Here is a 15037-nt window from a genome sequence, read left to right as displayed (position 1 = left end):
TGATAATATGGAGTGAAATGGATTTGATTAATTTGAAGCATTAATCAATTGGCATGGAATGAAATGAAATGAGATCAGATAATATGGGATAAAATATAATCTCTGCAAAATGCTGATTATATACTGAGATTTTTTTCAGTGTACCTTTTCGAAGACTTCGAGAAGCTACGTCCAGCGGTTTTGTTTAATTTTTTTAAATTTTCGCACTTTCACAGATACTAAACAGTTAATAAACCCACGTTACTTTGTTATTGCACAGATGGGTGGACGAGCTCCCGGCCCACCTAATCTTAAGTGGTTACCGGAGCCCATAGACATCTACAACGCAAATGCCGCCTCCCACCTTGAGATATTAGTTCTAAGGTCTCAGTATAGTTACAACGGTTGTCCCACCCTTCAAACCGAAACGCATTACTGCTTCACGGCAAAAATAGGCAGGGTGGTGATACCTACCCGTGCGGACTCATAAGACGTCCTACCACCAGTAATTACAAAAATTAATTTTGCGGGTTTGATTTTTATTACATGATGCTATTCCTTTACAGTGAAAGTCAATCGTAAACATTTGATAAGTACGTATTTCATTAGAAAAATTGATACCCGCCGGCGGGATTAGAACACCGGTGCATTGCAAGATACGAATACACCGGACGCCTTAACCTTTAGGCCAGGACGGTCTCAAAATTACACTTATACACGAAGAAATATTAAATACGCATTAACTAAGAAACATTAAATAGACAAAATAAAACAATTCACACAATTTAGCTCCTCGCGGTCCCTCCAAAATGTATTTTCATCTTTTTTTCCTAGTTGTTCAATTGTAAATGAATAAATCAAAATCAAATCGAGTTTACGTTCTATACGGTGAAAAATGAAGAATTGTGAGTGTGAGTTGAGATATGCTACTCGCTTCGCAGGGCGTTTATTCACCGAGAGCAGCAATATTATTTCTCGTATATTGGTAGCACGTGATGTTTTGGCATTAGACCGTCTAAATGAAATACAACGCATTTTAACAGCATTTTAATGGGAACCACTACTTTCAAAATTATTCGGGTAATGTCACGTGTTCAATACTATTTTGTACCTTTAGAATTAAAGTGGCTCAACCCAAAATTCTTAGTTTCTGGTAAACTTCAATATTGTAATACAATAATTGTATTTTTTTAGTTTTTCGGTTTAAGCACTTTAAGGCATGCCATTTTATTTGAAAAAGACAGAAAGAGTACTTTGTCCTTTTCTAGACTAAAAGAGACTGTTTAATTTTATAAGCTGATAGAATAATATAGAAAAGAATAATAGGATACCCTCTAATCGTCACATTGGAAAAAGGTATGGCTTTATCATTTTATCATTTAAATTATTTTTTCTTGCACTTATAAAACTAATTTAATTTACAATATGTAACTACATATATCTATAACTAATCCGTACTTGTCAAATTCCTCATAAATTGTCAATATTCTTAATAAAATTCCTATTAATAATATACAAGTGCAAATGTTGAGCTGCTTGCCAGAAATGATATAATAGTGTTTTGTTTTTTTGTTGTTTCCTTGTAGGCTGCCTGTAATAATCTAAATCTGTGTGAAAGGCAATAAATGATTTTATTATTATCTACTAATGGTAGTCCAGTGGTCGAAATTTGACCATAATTTATTTAAATTTTAAGTTTGAACATTATTATAGTTCTATTGTCACCTTTCTATTATCATCATTTCTATAATAATCATTGCTCTATGTCGCCAAGGCTACATTATAGAAAAATAATATTAAAGACAAAAAATATTAATCTATTCTCAATTTGACCACAGATTGATAAATCAATAAACAAAAAAAGTATAAATGCATGTGTGTGTGTGTGTGTCAAATACATGGTAATGTGTGTAAGGTTTTTTTATTCATTTAGTTTATTTTTTTATTGTTTATGCACAATAAAAAAAAAAAATTTGCAATCTGCACTACTTCTCTATATTCTCTATGAGTGTGGGAAATTTCATACTTCTCCGTCCGCGCAATTTTCGTAAAAAGGAGTCCAACATTTTTGCTGCACGTATTACCTACTTAAAATGTAGGTTCTTAATAATAATACATAAGTGTTTTGAAATATAAAACTAATCTTAAATTTTTTAGTTATACCACTTCCATTCTAAGGGTGCAATTTCGTAAACAAACTTTGCCGTAATGGCGTAACCTTTAAAATACACGAAAACTGCCCAGCATAAACATATTTTTTTAGTAACTTTAATAGAAGTATTAGAATTAGAAGTTTATTATAGAATTTATTTAATTGTAATTACATATTTAGACATACTTAACATAATTAATCTTGGAATAGGTAATTATTTCAGCTTTTTTTAATTAAAGAAATTATGTTTTACATAGGTTTAATCTTTTACCCGTTGAACGTGTATAAAATGATTGTATTTACGGTAATAGTGTTGATAATCTTCATTAGGTGGCCCAAATATACTAAAATTATTACGAGCATCCATCCTTATTTATAAATGTGTAAAGAAGCAAAATTATTATTACATTGTTCAAATTTCTATATAATTTATAAATATAAATCTGTACGTATGTACCTGTAAATATGTATATTGCGCGCGTGTGTGTGTGTGTGTGTGTGTGCGCGTGTGTATGTGCGTGTGTGTATATATTTCTATAATAGATAGATACACAGTGTGCAATTCATTTCGAAATTATTCTTGCCCATCTAATGGTTGTCTGGAAGAGATCACTCTTAGCGATAAGACCAAGAAAAAATGTTTCACAATATTTATTCATTTTGTGTACAATAAAGAATACTCTTTCACTGGTGGTAGGACCTCTTGGGAGTCCACACGGGTAGGTACCACCACCCCGCCTATTTCCACCGTGAAGCAATAATGCGTTTCGGTTCGAAGGGTGGGGTAGCCGTTGTAACTATACTGAGACCTTAGAACTTATATCTCGAGGTGGGTGGCGCATTTACGTTGTAGATGTCTATGGGCTCCAGTAACCACTTAACATCAGGTGGGCTGTGAGCTCGTCCATCCATCTAAGCAATAAAAAAAAAGCAACTCTATCTCGCTCTCTCTCTCTCTCATCAAACAACTCTTTAAAAAAAAGCAATGATTTAATAAGAATTAAATGAAAAAGCAAAGAATTAATATGTATTTACAACTAGCTAGACGTCTATAAAATTTTCTAACCGAAAAAATATATGTGTATAAACCATTAGAATAGATAAAACCTTAAAAAACAACATTATTATTAAAAACGAAAGAAAAAATCTTGATATTGTATTGGTTTCACGGCAAAATTTTTAGTGACTACTTAACTTGCTTGAAAGTGAAGAAATACTCTCAAAATCCATTAATTTGCAACTCGCACTCGCGCATACAATAATCGAGAGCCTCACTTCGGTAAAATTTTCGGAGTCCCGATCCACTAACGGTGCTTCTAGGTACTTCAAGCACCGGTCACCGTTCTCGTCGAACCCGTCGCTTGCGACGAAGGGCTCGACGAGTAAATTAACTCCCAGACACAGCCCACTGAGTTTCTCGCCGGATCTTCTCAGTGGGTCGCGTTTCCGATCCGGTGGTAGATTCTGCGAAGCACGGCTCTTGCTAGGGTTCGTGTTAGCAACGTCATCAGGTTTGAGCCCCGTGAGCTCACCTACAAAAGTTAGGGTTACGCTGACATAGCCTCTCAAGGCTCTCAGCTTAGGTAGGAAAAAAAAAAAAAAAAAAAAAACACTTCGGTAAAGCTATTCGATACATGAGACAGCAACATAAACAAACCTTCTCTCTCCCACAAAATGAGATTCATAAGCTTACCACTAGGTGGCACTGATACAAACTCACACAAATTAAACATAACATTAACATCGACTGAGTAATTAAAAAAACTCGCACTAAGCACAGGTACATTACCCATTACCCGACTAATTATAAATATCGTTAGAAAGCTTGGCATTTCAATTAAACGCCTTAAAAAAAACCTTGCGTGCTACCAATATAAAAGAAAAAAATATCGCTTCTCAAGATGAATAAACGTCCTGCAAATCGAGTAACTCGCACTCAGAGCTCCGCACGTTTCACCGTGAAGAGCGTACACTCGATGCGAGTCAATCGATTCCATTTTTGAAACTCGCACTAAGCCTACTGATGAGACAAGAAACTGCCACCAATATTTTACTGTAATCTCTAACAAAGATACACGTAATTACGGATCCTCCCGATCCATTAACGATACTTTTAGGTAAGTACTTCAAGTAACGGTTACCGTCCTAGTCGAACCCGTCGCTTGCGACGAAGGGCTCGACGTGTAAGTTAACCCATAGACACGGCCCACTGAATTTCTCGCCGAATCTTCTCCATGGATCGCGTTTCCGATCCGGTGGTAGATTCTGCGAAGCCCTGCTCTTGCTAGGGTCAGTGTTAGCAACTCTCCGGTTTGAGCCCCGCGAGCTCACCTACAAATGTTAGGGCAAAGCTGAAATAGTCTCTCAAAGCTATCAGCATAGGTAGGGGAAAAAAAAACACTGCCCACTGAATTTCTCGACGAATCTTCTCCGTGGATCGCGTTTCCGATCCGGTGGTAGATTCTGCGAAGCCCTGCTCTTGCTATGGCCAGTGTTAGCAATACTCCCGGTTTGAGCCCCGTGAGCTCACCTACTCGCCCGGTTACGCTGACATAGCCTCTCAAGGCTATCAGCATAGGTAGGAAAAATAAAATAAAAGTCAGGCCTCCCGTCTCGAGTTCTCAGCGCTAAGAAGCTCTTACCTTTAGGCTGGAGCTTCTACATATCAGTTTCTTCCATTTGACTCTTACTATAACAAAGAATGATTGGCGATCACTCGAGTGGATAGCTTGCGTGCTAATTTTCATGGGAATTGCTATTTGAAAATTTTATAACTATTTAAAACTATTCGATTGAACTATTTAAAATTAATATATATCGAAAATGTAAATATTCTTCAACAAATATAAGTACTTATTCCAAAGCTAGTTTTAAAAAAGTACAGAGATTATGTACTCGTTTAATTTATTTAGTTCACTGTAAAACATAAACAACAGTACATGTGAATCGCGAATATAACTAGATTCTTGTTCAGAATCCGTGTCTGGGAAGCACATTGTTACGAAATAAAGATAGCTAAAAGCTAAAATGTAACGTATTCTAGCTTAATTTTTTAAGGGATATTATGACCTGGTAACTAAGATCTTTAAGTCATGTCTTATCATTTATATTCTGATTTTTATGAAAAATGATAATATGGAGTTAAATGAAATGAAACGAAGATGATTAATTTGAGACATTATTCAACTGGAATGAAATGAGATGATATGGGATGAGATATAATCTCAGTAAAATTGTGATTTTTTCAGTAGACTTTTTGGAGGATCCGAGAAGTTATGTCCAGCGGCTTTGTTTCATTTTCCCACGTTTGTGCACTTTCACAGATATTAAACAGTTAATAAACGACCGTTATTACACATTTAAACCTGAAGAAACACTAAATAGACAAATTAAAACAAATCACACAACTTCACTCCTCGCGTTCCCGCCAAAAAGTCCCATTCTAGCTTAAGAGTAATTATCACAGATTATTAATTCGTAGGTATATAATTATTTATGGAGGGTAGAGATAAGAAGAACCATTTATGTGTGTGAAAAAGTGTCCGTTAAAATCTGCTAAATAAGGGTGGCGCTACAGTAGCAACCGGATACATTTTAAAAAAGGCGCTGAAAGTTATTAGAATATGATAGAGAAATAAAATAAAGACTTAGTTCTTTGTTTAGTGTCTACCCCACGATCAGCAAGCGAAGTAAATTATCCCTTCATAACAAGGTGACACTTCAAAACTTGCATACGCTCCGACATGAATTATGCAAGTGTAGTATTCGGTCACGCGGCTCGCATGCACATAAACTCTTTCCAGGTCATCCAATCCCGTTTTGGCAGGATAGCTGTCGGGGCACTGTGGTATGTGAGGAATGTCGACCTTCACGACGATCAAAATTGAGAACCTACGAAGTACCTTAAGATAGCGCAGAACGTTACTTCGACAAAGCAGAGCATCACGATAACCCTCTTAACGTGGCCGCTATTAATTACATATCCGACCCAGGTGACGGGGCAACGCAAAGCCGCCGTCGTCTGCAACATATAATGTCAGAGGTGAATGAAGTTAGCCCCTCAAAAAAAATTTTTTTTCCTGTTTTCTACTTATTTTCTATTAATTCGTTTGTTCATCATTTGTTCTTGATTGTTCACTGTTAATAATTGTTTGTTCTGCATTTATTTATTTTAAAAAAATTATTAAAAATATATCTACAAGTTAGCCCCTCTATTACAATTTTTAATATTTTTTCGTTCTTGATGACTCTTAAATATTCATTTTCGATTGTTCTTATATAAAATACGTTTGTTCTCTTTCGAAATTACTCATTTTTTGTTTAATTAACTATTTGTATTAGTTGAATAAATGTATGCAAAATATGTGTATAGTAATCGGCAAACTTCTTGAGCAAATGACCTTGACTGCGCAGAACCGAATTTTAGGTCACTTTGGTGGTGAGGGTGAGGCGCGACGGCAGGGGAAATCGTATCGAGTGCGTTATTGGTAGATCAGTCGAACCTTGCGTCCCGCACCGCGCCCTCATTCCGCTTGCTCCCAAAAGTACGCTTGCGTACAGTGGAAAGTGTATCGTTATTAATCGTTAAGTTATTTGTTATAATTGCTTGTGGACTTTGTTGCCATTGCTATTTGTTGAGTGTTTGTTGATTTTTTATAAAACATACACTATGCCGTGACAAACTGGTGTAGTACTTAAAAGAAAGGGTAGAAAATTTGTGTACGACGTATATTGCTTCATTATAAAACAGGGGAAGAATGATATGGAAAAATTAAAACAGACTTCGGAAGCAACAAAAACATCAGTGAGTACTGTTAGGTGCATTATTAACGAAGCTAAAGGCTCTGGCTTGCTCGCCGTTTTTCGGACTCCGGGTAAGAAAAGATCAGGGAAGAAGAAAGTTACCGGAATGGATAGTTTCGTTCAATCTGTAATAAAAAGATGTAATCATAATAACTACATAACAAGCAGCGAAACTCCGTACCGTAGAAAGGCTTCGAAGAATTTAAAGAAGATATAAATTTTAATGGCTCGGAACGAAGCTTACGACGAATTATGAAAGAGCTAGGCTTCAGATGGAAAAAAGAACAGAAAATAATCGGAAGCTGGTAAATGAAAAAAGTAACATTCGATTACTACGAATCGAATATCTTCAAAAAATAATTAATTATAGACAAAAAAGAAGACCGAATCGACCGAGTTGTAAACTACGCCGATGAGCCCTATGTCGACTCATCACGATGATAGCGACTCGGGTGATGAAAACAGTGATGATGATGATGGTCAAGATTATGATAACGAAAAAAAAATTACAAATACCAGCTTCGCTTTAACTGAACCAAGACCTGGCAACAGCTCTAGTTTTGACTTAATAGAAGGAATATCTATTTTACCCCAAGATTAAATTATTACAATTATTAACCTATATGTTTTGTTGATGTTCTAATAAATATATAAATAAATACATATGTTGATTTTAATAATTTAATAGCATTATGACGCAGAGTAAGTAATGTTTTTGCACGTGAGTGTACCATGCGCAAACTTACCCCCACTACGTCAACAAATGCTCAAGAAGTTTGCCGGTTATTATACTGCGCATGCGTCAACTATAATGCCTAAACTTTCTACGCGGTTTTAATCGTGAAAAAAAATAATTGAATCCTGAAGGAGCAATTAATTGTTCTACAGTTTAATTAAAAAAAATAAAAAAAAAATAAATGAAATAATGTGCATTGGCGTAAAGTTAGACCAAATACATTTTTTCCATCCTCCTACCTATCGTTATGAAGGTATAAAAAAGATAGGTTAAGAGTTCACTTGTAATATAAACAAATAAGTAAATATGTTCATTATTTATCTTTCAAGAGATAATGTAGGTATACATTATAATCTCGGAGTTGTTACTCTGGATCTTTCACTGTGTGGGCGCGTTGCCCTGTGCAGGTGGCCACTCTTTTGGCCACGCCTCCACAAGGTCGGCCCGCCGACTCGCCGGGGAGGCTGCGCGTGGGCTGGGTGATAGCCCACGTGCAGTTGCAGGAGGCACGTCCATGGCGATGCCTCCGGTGTTTTGGCACCGGTCACGGCCTCGCCAAGTGCCCATCGGCTGTGGATCGCAGCGGACTTTGCTTCCGTTGCGGTCAGGCTGGGCACAAGGCAGCCTCTTGCAGCGCCGCCACGCCACACTGCGTGTTGTGCGACGCGGCGAAGCGGCGGGCCGATCATCGAGCCGGAGGCCCGGCCTGCTTCTCCGCCCCCTCTTCCACAAAGAGGCGTCGTGGCGGGAAAAAAGAGAAGAAAAAGGCAGAGAAAGAGCCGGCTGCACGTGAAGCAGCCGGCCCGTCAGTTCCCGCCGCGGCCGTCGAGCCGCAAGGCGGGACGGAAGACGAGGGAGCGATGGATGTGACACCTCAATAATGGGTCACGTCCATCGCTTCCTCCAAGCGAATGTGAACCACTCCGCCAGGGCGCAGGATCTCCTCGTCCACACCATGGCGGAGTGGTTCATCGACATCGCGATCGTCGCGGAGCCATACTTTGTACCTCCCGACCGGGAGGATTCCTGGGCCGGAGATGTCGATGGCTCTGTGGCGATCGTGATGCGACAGTCGGCGGCGTTACCCCCCCTTGGAATGGTGGCCAAGGGACCCGGGTACGTCGTAGTTAGGGTCGACGAAACCGTCGTGATCGGGGTGTACTTCTCTCCGAACAGGAGTCTCGCCGAGTTCGAGCAGTTTCTGGGTGGGCTCGAGGCGTTGATCCACCGCTTCGAGTCTCGCCCGTTGATACTGGCGGGGGACCTCAACGCCAAATGTACGGCGTGGGGTTCCCCTCGCACGGACTCACGCGGCGAGTTCCTGTCGGAGTGGGCCTTCGCGACCGGCCTCTGTCTTTTGAACAGAGGTTCGGTCGCGACCTGCGTGCGGTGGAATGGGGAATCACACGTGGACGTCTCGTTTGCGTCCCCATCCGCCGCGCGCCGTGTCCTTGGCTGGCGTGTCCTCGAGGGGGCGGAGACGCTCTCGGACCATCGGTTTGTCCGATTCGAGCTCTCTGCTTCCAGCTCGTTGAACGCGCCGGCTGAAGACGCCCGCGGCGAGGAGCTCCCGCGTAGCGCTCCCCGATCATTCCCACGATGGGCACTGAAGCGCCTGAACAAGGTGCTCGCGGTGGAGGCGGCCACAGTGGCCGCGTGGGCGCCGATGCCCGCGCGTCTAGTGGACGTGGAGTCGGAGGCCGACTGGTTCCGGGGTACAATGCGTCGCGTCTGCGATGCTTCGATGCCCCGGATCAGCGGTCGCGCTCCACGTGGTGGTGCGTATTGGTGGACGCCCGAGATCGCACTCCTCCGAGAGGAGTGCGTGCGGGCGCGCCGCCGAAGCGCCCGCCACCGCCGTCGCCGCCTTCGCGATGCGGACTTCGCGGAGGTAGCGGCCCGCCTGCATGCCGACTGCCGTCAGAAGCAGGAGGCACTGCGGCGGGTCATCGGCGAGGCCAAGTCTCAGAGCATGAAGACGCTCCTAGAGACGCTCGACCAGGATCCCTGGGGGCGCCCGTACCAAACGGTCCGCAAGAAATTGCGGCCGTGGGCGCTCCCGGTGACAGAGCGTCTCCAGCCTCAGCAGCTGCGGGAGATTGTCTCCGGGCTGTTCCCGCGGATGGAGAGGGACTTCGAGCCCCCCTCCATGGGCGCGCCGCCACGAGGTGATGTGAGCGGTGATGCCCCTGCTGAGGTGGTCCCTCCGAGCATCTCGGAGGAGGAGATTCGTGCGGCCGTGTCGAGGATGCGGAGGAAGGACGCGGCCCCCGGCCCTGACGGTGTTCATGGTCGGGTCTGGGATTTGGCCTTCGGTGCCCTTGGGGACCGGCTCGTGCGGCTCTTTGAAGCCTGCCTCGAGTCGGGACGGTTTCCGAAACAGTGGAAGACGGGCAGACTTGTTTTGCTGAGGAAGGAGGGACGCCCTGCAGACTCACCTGCGGGGTACCGTCCAATCGTGTTGCTGGACGAGGCGGGAAAACTGCTCGAGCGAGTGGTGGCCGCCCGCATCGTCCAGCACTTGGCGGGGGTGGGTCCCGATCTGTCAACGGAGCAGTTCGGATTCAGAGGGGGTCGCTCGACCATCGACGCGGTGATGCGCGTGCGCGCCCTCTCTGATGAGGCTGTCGGCCGGGGCGGGGTTGCACTGGCGGTGTCCCTGGACATCGCCAATGCGTTCAACACCCTGCCCTGATCGGTGATCGCAGGGGCGCTGGAGTATCACGGCGTCCCTGCGTATCTCCGTCGGCTGATCGGGTCCTACCTCGAGGACAGGTCGGTCATGTGCACCGGGCACGGTGGGGCGGTGCTCCGCTTCCCCGTCGAGCGCGGTGTCCCGCAGGGGTCGGTCCTTGGCCCTCTCTTGTGGAACATCGGCTACGACTGGGTCCTGCGGGGTGCCCTTAGCGCTCCTCTCCCGGGTCTGAGCGTAGTTTGTTACGCGGACGACACCTTGGTCGTGGCCCGGGGTAGGGACTTGCGCGAGTCTGCCCGTCTTTCCTGCGCGGGGGTGGCCTTCGTCGTCGGCAGGATCCGAAGGCTGGGTCTGGAGGTGGCGTTCGATAAATCCCAGGCCCTGTTGTTCCACGGGGCCCGGAGAGCGCCGCCTCAGGGGGCCCACCTCGTGATCGGAGGCGTTCGCGTCGAGATCGAGGCGACCGGGTTGCGGTACCTCGGCCTCGTACTGGACGGTCGTTGGAGCTTCCGTGCTCACTTCGAAAGATTGGGTCCCCGACTGATGGCAGCCGCCGGCTCGCTGAGTCGGCTGTTGCCGAACGTCGGGGGTCCCGACATGGTGGTGCGCCGCCTCTACACGGGGGTGGTGCGGTCAATGGCACTGTACGGGGCGCCCGTATGGTGCCACGCCCTGACCCGTGACAACGTCGCAGCGTTGCGACGTCCGCAGCGCGCGATTGCGGTCAGGGTGGTTCGTGGGTACCGCACCGTCTCGTTCGAGGCGGCGTGCGTGCTCGCCGGGACGCCTCCCTGGGACCTGGAAGCGGAGGCGCTTGCTGCGGATTACGCGTGGCGATGTGATCTCCGCTCCAGGGGGAGCCGCGTCCCGGCGCGGCGGAAGTTCGAGCGCGGAAGCTTCAATCTCGGCGTGCCGTGCTCGAGGCGTGGTCTCGCCGCCTGGCGGACCCCGCCTACGGGCGACGGACCGTCGAGGCGATCCGCCCGGTCCTCTCGGACTGGGTGAACCGCGACCGAGGACGTCTCACCTTCCGAGCGACGCAGGTGCTCACGGGACACGGCTGTTTCGGTCGCTACCTGCACCTCGTCGCCCGGAGGGAGCCGACGCCGAAGTGCCACCATTGCAGTGGCTGCAACGAGGACACGGCGGAGCACACGCTCGCGTGCTGCCCCGCTTTCGCGGAGCAGCGCCGCGTCCTCGTTGCAAAAATAGGACCGGACTTGTCGCTTCCGACCGTCGTGGCTGCGATGCTCGGCAGCGATGAGTCCTGGCAGGCGATGCTCGACTTCTGCGAGTCCACCATCTCGCAGAAGGAGGCGGCGGAACGGGAGAGGGAGAACTCTTCCTCCCTCTCGGCGCCGTGCCGCCGCCGTCGAGCCGGGGGTCGGAGGAGGGCGTTTGTCCAGCTCCGGCCCCTATGAGGAGGCAGTCTCCTCCCGGTGATGGTCACGGGGCGACCTAAGGGGGCTGAGACTGCGCCGCACGCTACCGTCACTCTAGCGCGCTGGCACCAGGAGGACGGGACGACGCGTCGGCGGCTGCGGACTGCGATGCGGTCCGCATTTTCGTCGTCGCTGTCGTCGCCGAACATACTGTGGAAGAGCAACCCGGTCGGCGGTGTATCGCGTTCCGAACCGGCAGGCTGGTTCTGGCCCAGCGGGGTATCCTGGAACACCAGCGGCATCGCCCGGGCGGCCTGAAGGGCCGCCGTACCGCGGAGACCGACGTCGTTGGTCGTCGACTATCGCCTCGACGACCCGTCGGTCGGGCGTCCTCGGGGTGGCGCCGCGTGTCTGGTTGTAGTGTTGACCGCGGGAACCCCCCTACTCTGACCGGGTTTTGACCCCGGACGGAGATCGGACGCCGGGTGTAAGAGTGCAGGGGAGTCGTTTAGTGGGTGGGCCCTAAATTCCTTGGGCCCGCGGTCTGCTCTCAACACCTGCAGATCGTTGAGTCTCACATACCCCGCGCGCCCCCTAGGCGCGGGGACCTCGTAGGAGGTTCGGCCCTCGGCCCGGAAAAAAAAAAAAAAAAAAAGGTATACATTATAATAAATTTTTTACACAGTCGAAATTATATTCCTTACATTAGTAAAATAACATTTAATAATTTTTTTATAGGTTTAGTGTTGAAAGTGTTGGAAAATTATTTCATGTTTTAGCTGGAAAACTACATGGAGAATTATATGCAATACAAGATAATGGGCTCCATCAAATGAATTCGAATGAAACCAAACTGTTTACTATCCAAAGATTGTCAGGCAGATAGAAAACGAAAATTCACTCAAAGTGAACCTCGGCCTGCATTTGTGAAACGGCAAAGACTCAGTATTATCAAGGAGATTGAAGAGACGACTAAAAATGAGATGTATCATATTATTATACCTTTGCCATCTTGTAGTCAAGGTAGGTGTAACTGTCAATAATTAGTTACACTCACAGATCTCATAATCAAATAACAATATCAGAAAAAAGGAGAATAGTTAGTTAGTTAGTGGAAGTAGCCAAAATGGGCAAGTGGACCTCAGTTCCTATTACATAAGGTACTAGGAAGTTTGTGATAATGAAAATTTATCACAGTGTAATATCACTTACTTACTTTAACAGTGAAGGAAAACATTGTGATGAACAAAATGGAGATCTGTGAGTGTAACTAATTATTGACAGTTACACCTACCTTGACTACAAGATGGCAAAGGTATAATAATATGACACATCTCATTTTTAGTCGTCTCTTCAATCTCCTTGATAATACTGAGTCTTTGCCGTTTCACAAATGCAGGCCGAGGTTCACTTTGAGTGAATTTTCGTTTTCTATCTGCCCGACAATCGAATTTGGATGGTAAACAGTTTGGTTTCATTCGAATTCATTTGATGGAGCCCATTATCTTGTATTGCATATAATTCTCCATGTCGTTTTCCAGCAAAAACATGAAATAATTTTCCAACACTTTCAACACTAAACCTATAAAAAAAAAATTAAAATATTATGTTACTAATGTTAGGAATATAATTTCGACTGTGTAAAAAAGTTATTATAGTGTATACCTACATTATCTCTTGAGAGATAAATAATGAACATATTTATAGTCGGATTTTTTATTAGACGAAGTAAACTGACGTTTACTGTGTTGTCAGTTTTTGATGAAATAAAAATAGTGTTGTGACAAAGTGAACGATTGAAAAAACTCCTGAATTAATGAAATTGCCTCGATTGTCTAGTGAATAGTTAGTGTGCCGAACTGCCGATATCGGGCACGGGGTTCGAATTTTAGCCATGCTTTGTACATACCAACGAGTTTTCGACGAAACATTATGTTCCTATGGTATCTACCTGTACTGAATACCGAGTGTTTTAAACATTAAGAAAAACATTGCGAGGAAGCTTGTAAGACTGTCCTATTTCCAATGCATCATATAGTTGAAACTATAGATGTATAAAATATAACAATTATAGGTACATAGGTAATGAAAATAAAAAAAACTGATTGTAGTTACATACTACTAGTAACATATTATTATATTGGATCACTTTAATACAATTTTATTGTAAAATATAAATAATATTCTTTTATAGTTTGAAATTAATGAGTAACTCTTCACACTCATTGTTCATTTATGTGATTGAACGAGAACTGAACGCATCACTATTACTTTAAATATAGCAACATTATTTCACAAAGTGACATTAGCTACTGTCAGCTGGCTTCGTCTAATTAAAAATCCGACTATACTTATTTGTTTATATATTTTTTTAAGGGATTTTATGACCTGGCAACTGAGACCTTTAAGTCATGTCTTATTTTAATTTATATTCATTTTTTTATGAAAAATGATATTATGGAGTGAAATGAAATGAAGATGATTAATTTGAGACATTAATCAACTGGGATGAAATTAAATTAAATGAGATAATATGGGATGAAGTATAATCTCAGTAAAATGGTGGTCATTTACTGAGATTTTTTCAGTGGACTTTTTGGAGGATCCCGATAAGTTATGTCCAGCGACCTTATTTCATTTTCCCACATTTGTGCATTTTTATAGATATTAAACAGTTAATGAACCAGCGTTATTACACATTTAAAACCGAAGAAACACTAATTAGACAAAATAAAACAAACCACACAACTTCACTCCTCGCGTTCCCGCCAAAAAGTCTCTATTTGTTTATATTAATGAACTCATAACCTATCTTTTTTTATACCTTCATAACGATAGGTAGGAGGATGGAAAAAATGTATTTGGTCTAACTTTACGCCAATGCACATTATTTCATTTATTAATTTTTTTTTTTTTTTAATTAAACTGTATACCAATTAATTGCTCCTTCAGGATTTTTTTTTTCACGATTAAAACCGCGTAGAAAGTTTAGGCATTATAGTTGACGCATGCGCAGTACACATGTTTTGCATACATTTATTCAACTAATACAAATAGTTAATTAAACAAAAAACGAGTAATTTCGAAAGAGAACAAACGTGTTTTATATAAGAACAATCTAAAATGAATATTTACGAGTCATTAAGGATGAAAAAATATAAAAAATTGCAATAGAGGGGCTAACTTGTAGATATATCTTTAATAATTTTTTAAAAATAAATAAATGCAGAACAAACAATTATTAACAGTGAACAGTCAAGAACAAATGATGAACAAACGAATTAATAGAA

General features: G+C 43.5%; 1 long non-coding RNA gene across 1 annotated transcript in view; it reads left to right on the top strand.

The window, feature by feature from the left end:
* LOC149502829 (uncharacterized) overlaps positions 1-15037 on the top strand; it is a 510125-nt gene that overhangs the window by 289305 nt on the left and 205783 nt on the right. The gene's annotated exons all lie outside the window — the stretch shown is intronic.

The sequence above is a fragment of the Bombyx mandarina genome, chromosome 06, assembly GCF_030267445.1.
Source record: "Bombyx mandarina strain Sakado chromosome 06, ASM3026744v2".
Classification (NCBI taxonomy): Eukaryota; Metazoa; Arthropoda; class Insecta; order Lepidoptera; family Bombycidae; genus Bombyx; species Bombyx mandarina.
The sequence above is the reverse complement of the archived record's forward strand: the minus strand, read 5'-3'. Positions and strand labels throughout refer to the sequence as shown.